This window comes from Mesoplodon densirostris, chromosome 4 (genome assembly GCF_025265405.1).
Source record: "Mesoplodon densirostris isolate mMesDen1 chromosome 4, mMesDen1 primary haplotype, whole genome shotgun sequence".
Lineage (NCBI taxonomy): Eukaryota > Metazoa > Chordata > Mammalia > Artiodactyla > Ziphiidae > Mesoplodon > Mesoplodon densirostris.
In genome coordinates, this window is record NC_082664.1 from 155,790,555 (window position 1) to 155,809,524 (window position 18,970).

The 18,970-nt window shown below is 51.0% G+C and overlaps 1 protein-coding gene across 1 annotated transcript in view; it reads right to left on the minus strand.

Annotated features, from left to right (window-relative positions):
* Positions 1 to 18,970, minus strand: part of ADARB2 (adenosine deaminase RNA specific B2 (inactive)) — a 395,993-nt gene that overhangs the window by 86,537 nt on the left and 290,486 nt on the right. The gene's annotated exons all lie outside the window — the stretch shown is intronic.

Genomic DNA, 18,970 nt, shown 5'->3' on the forward strand with positions numbered 1-18,970 from the left:
TAGAAAGTCATTGATCTGATTACATAGTTACTGTTTCCCTCTCCCTAGATTTTGGATTTTCCACAGGCACTTTTGTTGGTGGCAGCAGGGGGCCCTCACCCCAGCAGCAAGTGAGCATCTCAGAGCTCAAGTTCAAGCTCATTAAGGAAAGTGCTGGCTCCGTCTCTCATCTCACTGCCAAGCTCATTAGACGTGCCCCAGCTTAGCTGAGTTTACTCAATTTTTGCTATCCTTCTTCTCCATGGTTTTGATGAACTTTGGTGCCATAATTGCTTAGTTTGGCATTGCCCTTTTACACAACACACCACTGACCAGCCTCGCGTTGCCACTCATGTCCCCATGTGCACCAGGCACCTGGATTTATCCTCACCAAGCCCCGTGCCGTCGGAGCCCCTACTTTCCCTACCTCCCAGGGCAGCAGGAGTGGGCGAAGGGCCTACGGGCATGCAGACAGCATAACGGGCAGAGCAAGAGTCAGACCCAGAGGCCGGGCTCCTGGGTCCACGGTCTTGACCACCGTGCCGACCCCCCAGCTCTGCACAGCGGATGAGCCCGGAATCCTTGACGGTGATTTTGGTCTCAGAAGGTGACTGTCCTCACATCTCTGTGCTTTTTCTCATCATGCCAGTAATACTTAATACTTTTGAACAAGTAGAGCACATGTGTTTTTAACAGAGAAAAGTTCACAGGAAAACACAGACGTGTGCAGCAGAAGGAGACTGGGCCAGGGAAGGGATGCAGGCAGGTTACCGAGTGCAGAGGGTAAGACTCATCAGAGACAGGTGGGCTGAGCTGTCTGCACAGGACGATGGAGACGGGGACATGGCGGTCAGAGGCCAGCTGTCCCCTCTGTCTGTGCCCTCTGTCTGAACTGCCACTCCCTCACGCTCACCCCAAACACTGCAGCGACTGCCCATTCGCAGGGGCATAAAGGCAGCCAAACCCCCAAACCACGCCTCCTGCCTCTGCTACCCGACTGGGTGAAAGAGGAAAATGGACCCGCGCGGCCCAGCGGTCCTTTTACAAACGCAGATAAACCTCATAACGGACATGTTTATCACTTGAATAAGTGGTAACAAGTAGACGGAAGCATAACAGAAGTTATCTCTGCGCGGGGTTGTCTCTGCTGCATCAGCTGTGGAATAGGAATATTTGGGGGGAGAAGGCCGTGATGCTACAGAGCAGGAGTTCAGTGGGTCTCCAGCAAGCAGGCTGCTTTTCTGTTTCTTACTGATGAGTAAATTAATGACATGTAGTATGAAAGAGATCAGGCATTTGAAAATATTTTATCAAATGCCTTGATTGCTGAGACTGGCCTTGGGTGCTGTGAGAAGTAATGTAATGTCTGAAGCTGTCACACGAGCCTCAGGGACCAATCCCCAGGGCTTCTTAAAGAGAAATGGGCTTCAGGAAAGGAAGACTGTGTCCCTGCACCTGTGTATACATACATATAAAATAACTTGTATCTTCCATATATGTTTATATATATAGTTATAGTTAGGATTCACATCTGCCAGTCTGGCTACTTTCATACGTGGTGTTAAGATTTGCAACCTTGGGACTTCCCTGGTGGTGCAGTGGTTAAGAATCCGCCTGCCAATGCAGGGGACATGGGTTCAAGCCCTCTTCCTGGAAGATCCCACATGCCGCGGAGCAACTAAGCCCATGCACCACAACTACCGAAGCCTGTGCTCTCTAGGGCCCGTGCTTTGAAGAGAAGCCACCGCAATGAGAAGCCCAAGCACCACAACGAAGAGTAGCTCCCGCTTGCCGCAACTAGAGAAAGCTGAATGAAGACTGAATGCAGCCAAAAATAAAAAATAAAAAAGTAAAAAAATATTTAAGATGTGCAACCTTAATAGACGAATCTTTAAGATCTCAAGGTGGATCATCTTCTGTGATTTGGAAGCTTTCCTTTTATAAGAAAAGTTTTTTTTTTTTTTTTCACAAAGCCAAACACGGTTGTAAAGAGTTAGAACTAACTTCTTATTTTACCGTTTGGAGTTTTTACAGGGTGTGTGGACTTTCTTTGTGCAGCTCCTGTGTGTAGGATGCAAGCTGTGCTATCACTAACAAAGGGTCTTTATTTCGGGGGATCCGAGTTAGCCCCCTTTCCTCAGCTTGTACAAAACTCTTAGCACATCTCCCCAGCAGCACGATAAAATGTAATTGTTCTCATTTAAACCCTTCCCTGAGTTTAATTCTGAAATTTTAGCAGGACTAAGAATCATTTGGAGTACTTGTTAAAAATGCAGCCCGAGATATTCTGATTTGGTAATTCTAGAGAAAGTTCCCAGGATCTGTTTTTAAACATGGTGCCCAGGCAAATCTTACTCAGAGAGTTATTGGGTCACAACTTGGAAAACCCATCGACAAGCTGTGAGTAATTCTCAAGGGCAAGGGCTTTGTCTTATACACTTCTGTGTGTTCCTAGCACCTGGCACATTGCCTGGGGCAGAGTACTGCTCATTAAATATGTGCAAAATGATGGATGGATGGATGGATGGACAGATGGACAGATAGATGGATACATGGAAACCAGTGTCTTTGCCAGTGGGCCTGCTCTTGGCAAGCCGTTGGTGGCACTATGAACAAACTTTGGCAGTCATTTATGCCTTTTCTAAACCTCAAGAAACGTTTTGATATGTCTTAAATAAGAATAAATAAGTTCCTGCCTAAATAGGAAAAACTCTCACTTTTCTCGGATTTCAAAATCATCAAAGCAAAATTTGCACATCCTGATTCTCTACTGTTTTTGCAACTAGCTCATTGCTTGGTTTATCCTATTTAGCACATGCAAGTCAGAGATGTGTTTGCATCACAAATAAACTGCCTCTCACGTGCCCCAACACTGAATTTGGATTTGAATAATGCTAAGTAGATCTTCACATTTGGTTGTTATGGTTAATATGACCATTCATAGAATGTTTCCATATTTCTTCATTACAAACGTAAACATAATTAGCTCTTATTCAAAAACAATTTGGTTGTAAAATCCAGTGATTTCTAAATGTGCCCCCCATTTTAAGAAACTCCAATATGCAGTCATTCAAATTCATGGAATGCATAAATTCAGCACCAGTTCATTTCAGAACTATTCTTTGCTTTACTATAGGATCCACTGAGAAGGCTTCCAAACAATGGGATTCTGTAAAGCATTTAAAATGTTACTCCCTTTAATAATCAGACATAATCTCAATGGAATGCTGTAGCACCTCCATGAAGGCAATTATCTCATTATTGTGACTATTTTCATGTCTGTCTCTCATGCTCACTGTGACAATGAATTTTATCATGTTTATCTTTGTTTATTCAGGTCTTAAATACTTGGTGCCTATTTAATGCTCTAAGCATTTAAAGGACATTATTGGATTCCTGCCCGTCACTGTATCCCTTCAGATTCCTAATACATTGTGGGAACCCCCCAAAGTGTTTACTAAATGAATGTCCTTGCTGTAGGAAGGCAGATAATTCTATATTATGATGTATGGGTACTGCATGGCTGTGGAAGGAAAATGAAGGGCTTGAAGGTTCCTCAGATATTTCTTCTTGTTATAAAATAAGAATGACCTTTGCAACTCCATTTAGGCTCAGCTGCTTATGAATTATGAGTTGTTCCTCGTGGAAAAGACATTTCCTACAGCCCACTCACCCTCTGAAGACCACAAAAGTTCTCTGTAGAAAAAAATTACACATTTTCAGTCCCCGGAGGGTTACCCACGTCAACTGCAGTTTTATTACTGTCCTCAGTGCTGGGAAGAATTACTTTCGGGAAATTTTAGCTCATTACTTCTGGTCTTCATCAGCTGTTCTCGGGGGCGGTGGCCTTTACCGAGCACGGCAGCCCCCTCTCTGTTGGGTTCCCCCCCATTCCCCACGGAAACAGAGCAGGTAGCCTGACAGCAGAGCGAGACCCAGGACACCAGAGGCAGCAGACAGGAGACTGTGGAGCTGGGTGATTTCAGACGGAATTCCAAGAGATTTATCTCCCTTTTATATTTAAAGATCTGTTTTGTGAGTTTTATATATAACCAAGAATTGATTTTACAAAGTCAGTTAATTACTGGGAGAGAAAAAAAGGAGATTTATGTAGTACTTTTATGAGCACGTGGTATAGGGGAGTGTGTGTGTGTATGTGTGTGCGTCTGTGTACCCGTTTGCAAAATAAATCCCAATACGTACTCAAATAATCAAGAATTGGGAAAGACAAAATACCCAGAGTGATTTTCTCTCAGGACTCAGACTCTAACTAAAAACTCTAAAGGCACAACTGTATCAACGCGAGGGAAGGGCTACGGCCTCGGCTGAACTGGGTGGTCTGGCTGAGTGTTGGGGGTCAGCAGAGGAGTCTGGGTTCTCTGAACTGCCCAGTTTAGGGGATGCCCTTGAACCCACGTGCTTGCGGGCAGGAGTTTACTGCCCACTCCCTGTCCCAGTCTCCTCAACATTATCCTGGACGGGGAGGGAAAGGGATAGAGTGAGATCTGACACCCATTCTTTTGTTTAAATCATCCCAATTATCCAGGCCATTTTACTATATTGATTTCATTGGTTTCAATTCCCATTTTCTCATAGCAGGAGAAGTGAAGGGAGTGAGTGAGAACCTTTCACGGTAACTGGCTGGCTATCAATGGGGCGCGCCCTACTCTCAAGGCCGGGTGGCTGTGGAGTTTGCCTCCCAGGTCACCATACAGTCTTCAGGCCAATCACACACGCAGTGAAGGTACACAGATCCCACATGGGCGGGGGCTGACGGGTGCTTTGTCTCCGCATTATTATTTTGGGGCATCATTGTTATTTAATCTTGCTGTGGTACTTTGCGAGGTGAATCAGGCTCACTGGCATGCATCATCATGTCCCGAAACAAAAGTCTCTATTTTATTTTATTTTTTATTTTTTTAAATTTTATTTATTTATTTTTTTGCGGTACGCGGGCCTCTCACTGCTGTGGCCTCTCCCGCTGCGGAGCACAGGCTCCCGATGCGCAGGCTCAGTGGCCATGGCTCACGGGCCCAGCAGCTCTGCGGCATGTGGGATCTTCCCGGACTGGGGCACAAACCCGTGTCCCCTGCATCGGCAGGCGGACTCTCAACCACTGAGCCACCAGGGAAGCCCAAAAGCCTCTATTTTAAATGAGAGATACTCACTGGAGCCCACACAGACGGGACAGAGGGGTTGGAGGGGATGGAGGGGAGGAACCACGGTTCTCAACTCCCTGGGCTTTTCCTTAAAAACAGGAAGCCCACTAAAATGTGACAGACATTTCTCTTCCCGCCATGCCAACTGATAAGTACTTAACCGAACGCTCCTTCAGAAGTCCAGCCCTACGTATTTAAATTCATTCAACCAGAAGCTCAGCTATCTTGGGCTGCAGAGTTTCAATTGACTGTTCCCAGTTCACTGCTTCTTGTCCCTAATAACTACATTGCAGATAAACTACATTTTTTTAAATCATTCTTTCCCCATTTCCAATTTCTGTTCTTCAGAGCTGTGTCAAATAAAATGTGAAATTTTAGCCATTCCCTCCAGCCACCCCCCCCAACTCCCCCCACCAAATCCCCGCATAGGGAAAATACTGAAACAAGAGAATCAGGTCCAACTTGTCATCCAAAGTCTTGTCTAGAATGATGTGGAATTTTACATTGTGTGAATTTCCCATTCAGGGTGGCCTCCCCGGGAGCTGGTGATGGCCCAAGCCTCCGGGATGTCTCCCTCATGTTTCCCGGAGTGGACAGTGCAGTGGAGCCAAGCGGTTTCGAGGCTGGAAGCAGACAACTCTGCCTTCCTCTCTTCTCCCTGCCAGCAGCCCCGGGAGTGGTGGGTGGGCTGCAGGGCTTGGAGGCCACGGGCCCACCAGCTGCCCCCTGCCGATGGCCACGTCAGGCCTGACTCATGTCCAGTCACCGGCAGGCTCTGTGGCCCCATGTTCTGGATTTGAAGTGTTGTTCCCTCTGGAGACCCTTTCCGGTTTTTGGTTGGAAGGCTCATGGCTTTGCTGTCCATCAGGGTCTCTCTTCCCTGACAGCCCAATGCCACCCCTGCTGCCCTGGAGAAAAGTGGGCCAGATCCGAGTCTGCAGCAGAGTGGACATGCCCTCACGGCCACGCCTCCTGCTGAGCTGACCCAGGAGAGCAGGTGGAGGTTGTGTTGTTGGGCCGCGTTCTTCTGGGAGCCAATCAGAGCCTCTGTTCATTTGTTTCACAGTTTGTGAAGATGCCCACATGGCCCCCGGGCTGTATTCTTGCTCACTTTCCTGATTGCCTCCCATCTGCTTTGATTACAAAAGGGATTAAAAACAAACACCACCAAATGAAGCAAAAATACCAACCAGTCCAGGGTAGACTGGATTCATGCCAAACTTCAAAAATTTTCCAGGTCAACACTTCCGTTAAGAAAGAGGGCTTTCTATTGACACAGGGTGTCCTGGTCCTTTCTAAGAGGGATGGAGAGTCCATATATGACAGGTGCCCGCCCTCCTGAGCGCACATGTAGCATTTAAAAAGTATTCCTAACCACAGAACAGCAAGGTTTGGAATGATCTGCTTCTGACATATATTGTGTTAGTTTCAGATGTGCTTTTGCAGCAGTATGATTGCTGTCTTGCTCCCAGACAGAGTCCCCTGAGAAAGCAGGGATGTTGATGGCCAAGTAGAAAAAGAGCAGGTCATACGTGTGACTGTTGACCTTCACGTGTGCTGTGGCCCAAAACAGGCTGAGCACCAAATTGGTCTAGAATCCAATTAGCATCAACCAGAAGACCACCTGTCCTCAGCACTGTTTCTGGGGGCGACATGTCACTCTCTTGCAATCAATTATTTCCCTGTGACACCTTCGCCCTCTAACTGCTCCTCCTGCTGTCTGCATCCCAGGCTCCTTGATCAGGTGGAGCTTCATGCTTCTTTCAGCCAGATTTTGGCCTGGATTTAGCTGGAATTACATAGTCATGGACAACAGGAAGTGAGATTTGCCAAGGACGCCGCACATCTGGGGGGCCCTCCCACCAGGACCCAGTTTTCTGTGCTCCGTTTCTCCTGCCGACTCTCAAATATGGTTGTTAAAGAGAAAATATATAGTCAACATCTAACTTGTTGTGAAGGCTCACCCTCTGCCGGGATGTCTCATTTATTCACCAACACAGCCCCACGATGTGGCCCCTTTATCAACATCCCACTTCACAGGAAGGTAGGTAATGTGTCCACTCACACCAATGGTCACTGACAGGACTAGGACTGAAATTCTAAGGTTTGACCTCGAAGGTGGTCACCACATCGCCTGTCGCTCTGCGTTCTCCCCTCACGTTAAATGTTGCGGCATCCAAAGTCATTCGGGGCATGACTGTCCCCACTCCTGGACTGTTCCCTTCTCACAATGGGCTGCAGTGGGGCCACTGCCCACCTGTGTCCTCCCCAACACCTCCTGGTGAAGGAATGATTCACCTGATTGGGGGTTCCAGGGCTGGTCTCCCCTTGCTCTCTGGGATCCCAGACCTGAGAGGCCTGTGCTCTCAGACGCTCTGGGGCTGGTGAGGCTGGAAGGGCGTCTGCAGGGTCCAGTTAGGAAGCCTGGTGTCGGGGCACCCAGGCCGCCCTCCCCATGTCCCCATCAGTAACCAGATGATGTCCCGATCCATCTACCTGGCTCCTGTATCTCAGTGGATGGGAAGTTGGTGGGAAAAGATGCATCTTGCCATTACTAATCCCCTTCTCTCCCACCATTTGCTATTCTGACTTTTCCATTAGCCTTTTTTTTTTTTTTTTTTTTTTGCGGTACGCGAGCCTCTCACTGGGTGGCCTCTCCCGTTGCGGAGCACAGGCTCCGGACGCGCAGGCTCAGCAGCCATGGCTCATGGGCCCAGCTGCTCTGCGGCATGTGGGATCTTCCCGGACCGGGGCACGAACCCGTGTCCCCTGCATCAGCAGGCGGACTCTCAACCACTGCGCCACCAGGGAAGCCCAACCCTTAACTCTTGAGCCTACTCCTGTGTCCTGCCCACTTTTTTTTTTTTTAATTAAATTCTCTCTTTCTCAACAATAAGAGTCTTGGTTGTGTTCATGAAGGGAAGTGATCCCAATTCACAGGATCCACAAAGCCATCCACTGGAAAATGGGAGGAAAATATTAGAACTTTAACTTAAAAGCTTGTGTGATCAGAAAGATTTGTTTTTGTAGTTCTTGAGAACACAAGATTTCAGTTGGCTGTGTTCTCGACATGGGTCAGAATCTGGGTCTCAGTTTTGTGGATCTTGGATGGGACAGAGAAGATTGCCATGGGCATAGTCTGTACGGCATCCAAACACAGGGTTAGTTATGATCTATTTGGAACCTAACAGCACAAAGGGTAAAACCGAGGGTAGAAGATACTCCAGGATTAAGAGAAATGGTGTCCACACAGAAGACATAAGTCAGTTGATGGCTCTTCTCACTGCACAGTCATCGAAAGCTTCCTCATAAAAACCAAGTTGGCAGGAGGACTCCTCCTGCTATGAGGCGGGCACTGGGTCCCCTTCCTCCCGTCAACCCAGCCTCCTCAGGCAGGACTCGAGCTTCCAAGTGTTTGGTGACCATTTCTATAAAATAAGGGCTGGGTTAGCGCTTCTAAAATTTTGCAATCATCTGATTTACCGGCCAAACCAAAAGAACAACAGTGAGTAGATTCACCCTCGATCATGAGTGACACCTGGATCCAGGGTGACCGTGGGGGTCAGATGAACGCCTCTGGACTTGGTCAGCCAGTGTCAGAGGGAGGCCGCAGTGGGGTGGTCTGTGCACCTCTACCTCCAGAGGAGAAAGGCCAGTGGACGGGTCTTCAGGACTTTCACGGGCCTTCTTCCCAGGGTCATGGCAGAGAATGGAGGTCAGGAGACTTCGAGTGCTTTCTGTGCACCTCCAAATCACCCGTGCGGTCAAGGCCACCAGCCCTGCTTCACGAGAGGAAACGGGGTCTCGGACACTGGCCCTTGGTCGTGCTGGTGGGCGACACGTCGGGACCCAGACAGAGGGCCGCCTGCCGCCCTCTCCACCCAGCCCCTATGTTCCCAACTTCCCCCTCATCCTTTCCAGGGTAAGAGAGCAAACAGATGGTGGGTTCCATGGCACCGAGAAGGTGCACAGCTTGTCCACTCCCCACTGTGCCTGGGAAGATGCAGGTGGACATTGACCACAGTTGGGGGGAGGCCCCTCTTCAGCCCAGACCCAAGGTCATAGCAAGATGAACTGAACTTTCATGGACGCCAGATCACCTGAGTCTCACAATTTCATACCCTCAACGCCGGGGGGAGCTCAAGGCAGTTCCTTCCATTGGGGACGCCACCCACGTTGCAGATCGGAAACCAGAGGCTTGAGTGAGCTGCCCAAGGGCACCCAGCTGGAAAGGGGGGAGCTGAACTTAAATTCAAGGCCGCCGATCCCGACTTGGCTCCGGTGGCAGCAGGAAGCCCCACATGCTTGTCCCACGTGTATCTCAAATTTTGCCTAAAGCCAAACTCGTGACTCCTGGCCACTCCCCACACACATCATGCCTTGGCATGGGCCCTGCAGGTGGGGAGGCTAGGGGGAAGCCTACGAACAGCTTGTATTTCAGGAACCACCCAGGCCCGCCCTTGGCTCCCTTCCAGCCGCAAACATGGCAAACTCGGGCTCCTTGGCTGTGACACAGCTGTCCCCTACTGTCCTCCTGACGTTCCACCCCACTGCAGAGGCTCCACCCCCCCGCCCCGAGTTCCATCAGAATCCATCCACCCTGACTGGCTCTGCTTACAGCCCCATCACACTGTCCTCACAGCCCAGCTGCTGCCATCGCTGTGATGCCAAGTCCTCCACGGGCATCTGCTTCCTGGCCCCGGGGCTGTTCCTGGCTCTGGGACCTGGATGCCACGCCTGGAGTGGCTAGGCCATTGGAACACTGGCAGGAAGAAAGTGCCTTTGCTGAGATCCGGGCGGGCTTGCCTTCCTGTCGTCTTCCTGTCTAGACGCCTGGGGCGAACTCTGTGCTGGCCGGAAGGCCACGCTGCCTATTGCCTCTGCTTCCGCCTCCGCCTGCCTGTTCACTTCACGACCCTGTTGTGAACCCAAACTGACATCCCACGGATGCTGCAGGCCAACTCGTGCGCTTTACGGAGGCACATCCTCTCCGATTTCTCCATTTAGGTAACTGAATAAAACCTCTACCCAAGACCAGGCAGCCCAGAGTCCTTTTTCTGAAATGGTCACAAACGTAACATGGTTAAGATGCGGAGAGACTGACGCCCCTGGCAGAAGATGATTTTTATCACCGATTTGCTGTAATCACGACCTTGGGGAAACAGCCCTGTATTAAAGAGAAGTTTCTCCTGCTTGGTGTTTGTAACTTTTGTCCTGTAGGCTTATAATTTTTTTTTTTTTTTCTTTTTGCGGTATGCGGGCCTCTCACTGTCGTGGCTTCTCCCGTTGCGGAGCACAGGCTCCGGACGCGCAGGCCCAGCGGCCACGGCTCACGGGCCCAGCCGCTCCGCGGCACATGGGATCCTCCCAGATCGGGGCACGAACCCGCATCCCCTGCACCGGCAGGCGGACTCCCAACCACTGCGCCACCAGGGAGGCCCTAGGCTTATAATTTTGAGGACTTGAGTGAACTCATAATTCCCCAGAGAGCATTAATGTAGCAAACGCATTTTAAAAATGTTTAGTTGTTGAGCTATTGCTACAAATGATTGTTCCTCTTTTCTCACACCATTTGGGCTCAAACATGTGGGGATGAGGGGTGATGAGACGGAGGGGGGAGGTGATGAGGTCTGGGGACGTGAGCGCATCTCTCTCCAAACGGAGAGAATCTCTCTGCCTCCTTTGTCATGAAGGATGGTGATGTTTCAACACAGGTCCCAACGCAGCCCGCAGAGAACTGGGGAAGCCGCTGCATTTACCTTAAAAACACAGCTGAGTGTAACAGGGTCCTACAGCACAGCACAGGGACCGATATTCAATATCTTGTAATAACCTACAATGGAAAAGAATCTGAAAACCAAGTATATGCATATATGTGTGTGTATAACTGAATCACTGTGCTGCACAACCTAAACACACCTGGGAAGAAGCGGGCTTTACAACTATGGGGCAGTAACAGCGGGGATCCAGGTACTGAAGGGCGACTTTCAGACCCAGTTTGTGCTCCAGGCCACGTGTCAACCTTGTCAGACTAGCCGCGTGGTGGGTCTACACTTGGCACCCATGGAGCCTCAACATCCCGCGATCTGAGGGCCCTCAGCACAAACAGCCACCCCGTGTGAGTCCTGGGGACCTTGGGGGAGCAGAGGGGGACAGTGAGACCAGCCCCAGAGGCCCTACAGGGCGAGGACAGCACAGCCGCCTGGCACAGCTGGGCGACGGAGCTGGATCTGTGTGGAGATGGGGTCTGCAGGGCTCCCTCCCACCCCCACCCCTGGCATGTCCGTCCCTCGGGCAGGCGCAGAGGCGAGCGGCCACGGGGAACCCGCCCTCCTTCTTCTTCCTGGGTCTCCCCCCACACCCCACGGCTCCTTGGACTGGAGGCGCTTTCCCGCCGGGATGTCCCTCTTCACCTCCTCTGCCTCTTTCTCCAAGTTGTCATCTCTTTCCTGCTGTCTGTCCTTTTCACTGTAACAATGTGTCCCCAAGGAAGAGGGGACCTGGCCATCCCGACAAAGCCTGTTGTCTACACGGCCAAGGGCAGCCTCTGCACTGACAAAGGTGGTCTTCCCGAGAGGGAGCCGGCGAGCTCCCCGCCGCCGTGCCACCGCAGTGCGGGTGGCCCTGGCCCCAGGAGCCCCCCTTCCTCTGCCAGCCCTCCAAGTCGGCTGCTCCCTCCTGCTCCCTGCCCACACTGTGTCCCCTGTGTTGCTCCCATCACCGGGGGTCATGCGCTGCCCCGTTTCCTCGACAAACCTGTAGAAGTGCCAGGGCCTACGGGGAGGGCAGCCTGGGGTCTGAGGGAGGGTCTCTGCCCACCTTGGGACCATCCTCCCGGCTCCACCACTCACCAGCCAAACTTTGGCCAAAGCGCTGAGCTTTCCTGCCCCTCGGCATCCTTGTCTGTACAGGGAATGTGAGTGGTGCCACCTGCCAGGTTTCTGTGAGGCCCGGATGTGCTATTATACGTAAAGCGTGTAAAACAACACATGACACAGTAAATGCCTGATAAATACCAGCTCCTAGTATCACCATGGATCATCACCGGCATCACCAGTGTTAGTTGTGGCTGTAGAATAAGGAGGTAACTGGGGAAGCTCGGTTTACAGCCTCTGCTTAATTGATCAACAGTCATGTTAACTAAGACACCAAACACAGTATTGGGAACATATAGGCTTAAGTACATATTTAACTCTTCTAACTTAAATTGTACCAAACTTCTTTTAGTAGGAATTCAGATGGTGGGGGCTATTGTATAAATGTATATGGTACATTATATCCATCATGTTTAAGCGTACGTTTATAAGTGTGAGTTGTATACGTTGAGTGTACATTGTACAAATTGTATCATATATACTGTGTAGACATTGTGTGCACACTGTGTAAATTGTAATGTATGAATTATATTATGTAGACATTGAGTGTACATTGTACAAATTGTATAAGTTGTGTATTCATTGTGTACACATTGTACAAATTGTATTATGTACATTATATTATGTAGACATTGTGTGTACATTTTATAAATTTCATCATATAAATTATATTGTGCAGACATTGTGTGTATATTGTATAAATTATCTCGTATATATTATATTGTGTAGACATTGTGTGTACATTGTATAAACTGTATCATATAAATTGTACTGTGTATACATTGTGCACACATTATACAAATTGTATTGTATAAATTATATTGTGTGGACATTGTGTCAGTGCGTAAGTGTATTGCTAGCATCTACAGAGTCTTCCACATCCTCGTTGCAGAGGGATTTTTTGAGACTCCTCCGTGTGTGGCAGCCGTGAGGAGACCCATCTCTCCCATTTGGCCGTCAGTGCCTCTACCGAGGAGACGACGTGCGGAAGGTCAGGGCTGGCTGGACAGGCGGGTGGGTGTCTTCCTTCTGTAAAAGTCTGCTTTTCCCTCCTCGTGGACCACAAGAGGGTGTGTGTGGCCACAGAACACAGACAGAGCTGAGGTGTTGAAAGGAAGGAGGCTGCCTGAATAATCACGGCCTCACCTTGGGCAGGGGGCAGAGTGGCCATGGCCGAGCAGCAGAACAGTTACAGGGAGGCGGACAGGCTGCCGGGACCCTGGGCACCTTGGCACCCCGGCATGAGAAATTTAGACCTGGAGCTGGAGTCCTGAGCCTTGCTGCAGGGGTGGGACACCCCAGGGCCTGCTGGTGGGAAGTAACAGCTTCCCCTGGACCTACTGCACCCTGGGCACTGGATCCAGGCTGGCTCAGCCTAGACAGGCCCTGCCAGCGTCTGCCCCAGGTACTTACCTGAGCCAGGAGGGCCCCCATGATGGGATTAGTGACCTTATGATGGAGACCCCAGAGAGCTCCCGCCCCTTCCTCCAGGTGAGGACACAGTGAGAAGACGCGTCTGTGAACCAGGAAGTAGGCTCTCACCAGGCACAGAATCTGCGGTCACTTTGATCTTGGATGTCCAGCCTCCAGAACCATGAGGAATCAATGTCTGATGTTTATTAACCACCCCGTCTGTGGAATTCTGTTATAACAGCCTGACTGGACTAAGACAGAGATATACTTTTATAAAAATCCTGAATTGCTAAATTTCAACTTTGTGCACATTGAAAGTAAAACATGAATATTACAGTTTCTGTGTTTCCCCACAAATTCAGTAGAAATCCTCACAGGCAAGTAGCCACCCTCCACCCTGGTTCTCACCAACCACAACCTCTCCACACTGCCTGCATGGGTCTCTACCTGTTCTTTATAACCAGCGTCACCAAAATTAGCCTGGTGTTGAGATCACCTGTCCAGTGATTTCCAAGGGAAGAGACACATTCGATTCCCTGACGCCCGGGCTTTTGGGGCAACGTGGTGGTGAGGGTGCACATCCAGGTGGAAAAGGGGGAGGACAGGGAAGGTAGGTGGGTTCTGTACACCACCCCACACCCAGACCCCCGGCACCTTCTGCCAAATCCTGCAGGGCTCAGGGGAGGTCCCCAGAGACCAGGTGTGTTGCTCCGTCTAGACATGCACAGGAGCCCAGCTCCTCAGCTTGGGGTCTTTGTGGCCAGAGCCGCTCTAAGTTGGGGTCTGCCGTGCTGGTGGGTCTCAGGATGTGGTGGGGTCCCGTCTTAATCCCAACCCCCCAGGGAAACAGAAGGTAAACAGCCAAGAAAGTGTGGCCATGAGGAACACCTTGCTGAGGCAGAAAGAAATCAGCCCTTTTCAGGAAAATAATTAGGACCCAGGACTGTCCCTTTCTGCTTGTAGGACCTGTAAAGCTGCAGCTGTCCTTCGGAGGTCATTCTGGAATTGCCGGGGCTGGACATGCGGCCAGGGCAGAGCCGACCCAAGCGTCTGGGAGAGTGAGGCCCCTGGGCTCATGAGGGGGCCCCGCAGGCGTCTGCTGCAATTTCAGGGTGTCCTTGGGTAGAACATCTCGGACAGTGTTAAACCGTCTCAAAGCCAAGTAGGTGTGATTTCCACACTGTTTGTAATCCAAGCCCATTTAAAATCTGGGGACAGCTCCGGAGCTAATTTGCGGCATCAGTATTAACAGTTCTGTGTTACAGCAGTTAAGGTGCTGCCTCTGTTGAAGGAGACAGACCCGCAGGACTGTGAAATTACAAAAACACCCTGTGAAGTGTCCGGGGCGGCGGGGGTCACGCTGGCTTTTGGGAGAAGGACAGCAGGTCTGTTTGTGTCCCAAAGTGCAGCTGTTGAGAATGAGGTGACAGTCAGACCCCCGGTCTAATCCTGCAGCTAATTCTGGGGGCAGATTCCATGAAATGGATTGCGTACAGGAGCTCTGATCCAAGTTTGCTATAAAATGCTGAACTCTGAAAGCACTGTTCATTTCCATTAAGTTATATGTCCCCATGGTTCCCCCCTCCCAGCAGTGAGAGCTGCACCACCAGGGAACAGAGTAGGTGCGGGTTAAGTGTGCCGAGTGCCTGACAAATGGCCTGACATCCGCTCCCTAGTAGGACCTGAAAAGGGCTTGAGAAGCAAGCAGGCTCCATGGTTAGTTTTAAAGGCATCCTCCTCTTACTCTCAGGGAGAAAGTGTTTTAGTCGCTTTGACTAAATCTTTGAGACACTGTTAGTTCCACTGCATCCTGACATGGAAATTAAAAAAACAGAAACAAACAAACAAAGGGAATCACTGAGGGTGAAGAGAGACTCAGGAACAAGACAATAAACCTGGTAGTTTTCAAACGAGGGGCGACGTGTCACCACCTCTCCTCCCCGTTTCTGCATCACCCTAATTTTTAGTCACTTTCTTTCTTTTCTCATCACGTGGGAGCTCTTCTGTTTCCACAGAGCCAAAATGCTGAGAGATAAGCCTTTCTGGTTGAATTTAACGCTGTTATTAATTAACTCTTTTCCTGCTAGGGGTGGGAAGTGAAGACCACAGAGATCTAGATTTTGTGATTTTACTTTTGTTTTTTTTATAAAGGATGTTCCAGGTAATGAGCATTTATATTCTGACATGGTCTCGTTATTGCTTCCAAGTTTCGCGTGAACCTAGAGGAAATCTGAGGGCTGCCTCTCCCACCAACCCCGGGGCTCTGCTTTCACCCTGTCAGCTGGTGTTTGCAGAGCGCCCATTCTCTTGGGCCTGAGCCCTTAGAGAATTTAATAAAGTCGTGTTCTGATCACTCTGGCAAAGAGACCTGAAGTCAGAGCTCATGAAATTGCAGGAACGAATCAGCCTGGTTCTGAGAAAACCCCCAGGTTGAGGAAGTGGTGGAAATCTGATACTGCAGAAATCCATGCCTGTGATTTTAATCTTTATTGAGAATGTTATTCTTTAGAACTGTTTTAGAAGGGAGGCTGAAACTTTACCTCAGCCTGGCCGGGCAGACACCTCACCTGTCCACAGAAGGTGATGTCTGGGCGCCGAGGGTGGTGGTTCTTGGGGGTCTGACCCGAGGGACGTCTGGGGGGCTATGTTGCTCAGAGTTGTCCTCACAACGGGGTGAGCGCCCGACCCACCGAGCTGGCCCTGCCGTGATCTGCTCTGTGGCTGAGGCCGAACAGCCCAGGGCCCCCGACAGAGCAGGTCCTGACCCACCTGCGTGGGGATCAGCACGGCAGGAGCCTGGTCCTGGATTTCCGGCAGCTGGGCCCGGAGTGGCGCTTTACACACGCTCCCCACACGACCAACACCTTACAAGTTTTTGGTTCATTTTTCATCACTTAAATAGGGGAGCTCCCCCAGGGACGGTTCTTACACTTCACTCAGAGAAGACTGAGGCTTTGGTTCAAAGCCCTGAGCAGAGGCACCATCTTCTTCATTTGCTTCTGCAGCGGCAGGAGCCAGCGAGCGAGCCTTAGAAGCAGACCCCTGGTGTGTCCTGCACACCAGGCCCGCCCTGTGGGGCAGAACCCAGACTTCGGGCAGAGAGCGTTAAATACTGAGCTTGAGACCCAGGTCCAGAAGCTGTGTCGCTCCAGCGGTGACCACTGCTGCCACCCCCGCCTCTCCCCCCACCCCACCCGGACTTGGGCAGGGTCCCTCACAGCTCAGTGGTGGGAGCTCCAGTGGAGCTGGAGGCGGTTCTGGGGGCCCTGCCAGGGCTGGGGGGCCTGGCTTGTCTCCTGGCACAGGTGCTGATGGCGCAGTTAGACAGGTAACAAAGGTCGTGCCTCTGGCCACCAGGACCTGTGTGAGCAGGAAGCATGCGGTGTAGATGGCGCTGGGCAGAGGAGGAAAGCAAAGCAGCATTTACAGGGACCCTTGGAATCTTTTTTTTTTGAAGCTCAGTCCCTGGACCCAGACCATGTCCAAGGTGGGATTCGAATTTAATAAAGTCGCAGAGGGCGCCTGGTCCTGAGCGCCCGGCATGCCGGCCCCACCGCCCTGCTGCAGGGGCGAGGGGAGCAGGTAATGAGGCTCCAGGACGGGTCTGGTGTAATGGACAGGCTGCGGCCCCCCCGCTGCTCCACTCTCTCCATCATCCAGTCTGGGTGCTAGCAGACTGTCAGGGAAAAATAATTTAGTGGCTGTGGCTTTAACTGATGTGCTGCATTCTGGGGTCAAATGACTGTTACAAAGTAGTGGTGCCGCCTGGTTCCTGCATCTGTGAGAGCTCAGGGTTGACAACATGAAAGGAAAAGGCATCACGGCCAGAACTCACTGACATCATTCAACTCATGGGGGTTGGTGGGGGGGCAGTGGGAGCTGGAGGAAGGACACTTCTTGCTAAACAGCATCGGGCAGAGGAGGAGGGGGCACCCACAGCCTGCAGGGAGGGGGGCCTTCCAGGGACGGTGGTGGGAGGACACGGGCCAAGGGCAGCCTGGGGTCATCCAGGCCGCAGGGGGCAAAGGGGCTTCCTTGGGAGCTGTTGGTGGGTTTGAGCTACAGGCGGTGGTTGGTGGGCGGAGATGCCAGGCAGGAAGGAGGAGGAGAAGAAAAGAGGAGGAGTGAGGAAGGGATGGCAGGGCTGCAGTGTTTCTGGCGGGGACTCATGTCAACGCCACACACCCGCTTTCACCAGGATTGTGTATTATCTGAGGGTGGGTCGAAAGGCAAGACGCATGGAGGTTATGGGCTACCCCTCCAACCCGCTCCTAGATGGTGCAGTAAATATCTGAAAATAAATAAATGATTTGGGGGCAGAGGTAGCAGCAGAAACAGCTGCCCCCCTCATGGGGTTCCCTGTTCAATGGAACCTTCACGCGGCCAAGCTGTGGGGATCAGACCAACGTCTGCTGTGCCTGTTTGTGCTCTGCACCTGCCAGAGTCAAATAAATGTTTGTTGGATGGATGTATGGATGTATGGATGTATGTATGTATGTATGGGTGGATGGATGGATGGAAAGATGGATGGAGGGGTGGATGGATGGATGGGTGGAAAGATGGATGGACGGATGGGTGGATGGATGGATGGGTGGATGGAAGGATGGATGGATGGATGGATGGATGGAAAGATGGATGGACGGATGGGTGGATGGATGGATGGGTGGATGGAAGGATGGATGGGTGGATGGATGGGTGGATGCTTGCTCCTGGTCGTGATTCAACATAGGGTTCTGTCCTAGTGCATTTGTTTGGTTCACTGTCCAGAATCCCTCCAGTTGCCTGAATCTGGGTGGTGCCCTGCTTTCTCTAGTGGACACGTGACCTCCTGAGGCAAATAGTGGATTCTACCTGAGGTGCTGTGAGGTAAAGATGCCCTGATCTGAGCAATGACTTACAAGTGCCGAGTTCTGACTATGGATCCTGAGCTGGGCTAAAGGCCTTTAACTGTAAAATCTTTCTCTCCTTCATTGATGCCAAAAGTGAAAGAGAATAACTTCCTGTAACTAATACGTTAGAGATGCCCACAAATAGTTCTCAAAATGGTAAGAAAAAAGATAATTTGCATAAATAAGCAGTTACAAGAATAGGAAGGAAGAGCTTGCAAAGTGGTACAAGAACACTTCCAGACACAAGGACGGTGCACCAAATACTTCCTGAGTAAGGGGGGTGAGCTCTGTGAGAAGCACGCGTGTTCTCTGGTGTGATGAGGCCCTGGAGGCGGCGTGAGGCAAGGCCCAGCCTGGAGCTCCTCCCTCCGCCCGGCCCTCTGCTCAGGCAGCATCCTGCAGCCTCCGGAGCCAGAAACTCAGCCCAAACCAGCACCGAACTCGCGTTCCCACCGCAGGCTCCCTCGGCCCAGCCGCAGATAGTCACTGAGGGGCCTTTCTGTCCCTCAGTCCTCTCTGGGGTCAGGACCCCTGCCACCCCAAACCCCTGCCGCCCCCACTGCCCCCGCAAGCCGGTGTCACCATCACCAAGGTGACCAGCTGCCCAGCTCTCCCTTCCCTCTGCTAAGTCGGGACCAACAGTTTTTCCATTCAC